The sequence below is a fragment of the Olea europaea genome, chromosome 6 (assembly GCF_002742605.1).
Source record: "Olea europaea var. sylvestris chromosome 6, O_europaea_v1, whole genome shotgun sequence".
Classification (NCBI taxonomy): Eukaryota; Viridiplantae; Streptophyta; class Magnoliopsida; order Lamiales; family Oleaceae; genus Olea; species Olea europaea.
This window is the reverse complement of record NC_036242.1, coordinates 16,238,261-16,240,347: the sequence shown is the minus strand read 5'-3', so window position 1 is coordinate 16,240,347 and position 2,087 is coordinate 16,238,261.

Below are 2,087 nucleotides of genomic sequence, written 5' to 3'. Positions count from 1 at the left end.
TTCCACGTGATGATATGATAGGAAAAAATAAATGTAAATTGTACGAGAATGAAGTATTTTAGGGGAAAAACACGTCACGGAGTAATGGAATTGAGACTGTTAAGGGAAGAACATGACATTTTGCATATATCTAGGCCTCCAATATTTCCTTTTGTTTTATAAATATCATAGGAATACAATAGATGTTCTCACTTTTCACCAAATAATAAAATATGTTCAACATGGCACTATGCAAAAGTAAAGATCTTGAACATGATTTTGGATTCGGCTTTTCAAAAACTATTTTATCTATCGAGGTAGGATTACGAGGTGCAAGTGGCTAGTCCCATTTAATTTATTTCTTCATGTTGATAAATATTAGACTCATGAAAGTTATGATATGATTACGATATAATATGACATGGCCATCCGGTACAAATGATATGAGCTCTTACCGGAATCTAAAGGTATGATACGGCAGAATGATTATTTTGATGCATAATTTGATATTTTATTCGGGATCGCACCATTATTCATTTCCTACTAAGCATAAATCAACGTGGATGGTGGCTGAGCGGTGTGCCGGTTGCCAAGTAAAGAATTTCTTCAAGAAAACATTTTAAAATAATTCTATTAGGATATTATGTGTTTCGATTTAATTCCGTTTAATGTTCTATATTTATGTGACATTATGTTTATTTAATCTGGGGGCGTTACACAAGTCCTTAAGAACTTTAGCATATGTGGGGACCTGGGAAATCATGTGCCAGAGCGGCATATTGATTTTTACTTGTTTAAGATGTTCTAGGATTTCACTATGTTGCCTAACAGATTTCAAGGTAGACTTGAGGCCTAGAGGGAAAGGCACTCGCACTAGATTTTCAACTATCTCGGCAATTGGGACATTATCTTTTGAATTACTAGCCACTTTTTATTTTCCTTAGGTTTGAAAATTGGTTCTATGACCTTACAGACTGAGTGATTATGGCATTTACTTCTCTAAGATTGCTTTCTCCTAATCCTAAAGTTTGTACCATGTGTTGCCCCCTAGGGTTTGGTTGAGTTTGCGCTGGAAAATTTTCCCGCTCTCCTACAACTAAGGCATCAGTTAGTTTGGACATATGAGATTTTATTTCCTTGATTTCTTCAACAATTTGAGTGATCATGGTCTCAAAATTTTTGTTAGTCTTATTCTGTGCCTCCATAAATGCATGTAGAATATCTTCTAAAGAGTTCCTAGAGGACTTTGACTAATATGGAGATGCACTGTAAGCTTTATTTGGCTGGCTTTCAGATTTTCAACTGAGATTGGGGTGATTTCGCCACCCCAAATTGTATGTTTCAGAAAAGGGAGAATAAGGCTTTTGGCATGTGCCTAAGGTATTGCAGTGTTCCTCATAAACTCCCCTTATCTCAGCGTAGGTAGTGCACTCTTAAGTTGAATAGTCAATTCCACTATAAACAAAACATAGTCCTAAAGATTCAACACGGGAAACTGATTGTTTACACTTCGAGTCCTTAGCACGCAAGGTTTCATGTTCTCTAGTGAAGGCTTTCACTTTGGCTCTAAGGCTATCCTCCTCCCTAAGATGATAAATACATGTGCTAGTGGAGTTTCCTGTAGGTCGTGACCTATTCGTACTTTCAATGGCACTAGGTCTAGTCCAAGTATGAGCCTTCTCAGCTAACTCATCTAAATACTCTACGGCCTCATTCGGATCTTATTACAAGAAATCACCATTGCACATCATCTCAACAGACTGAAGCTTCCTAGGTGTTGATCCCTAATAAAAGTAACTCACTATACGCCAACTCTCATAACCGTGGAGGGCGCAAAGGGCTTGCAACTCTTTCTATCTTTCCCATGCTTGGTATAAGGTTTCACTATCATTTTGGGTAAATGAAGAGATTTGCTTCTTAAGGGTAGTGGTTTTATGATAGGGATAGTATTTATTAAAGAATGGTTGTGTCATTTTAGCCCAAGTACCAATTGAACGTGGTCTAGCAAATATAGCTAGCTCTTTGCTTTCTCTTTAAGTGAAAATGGGAAAAATTTTAGACTAACTATATCCTTTGTACCATGTTGATTGTGGAAGGCAGCAGCCACT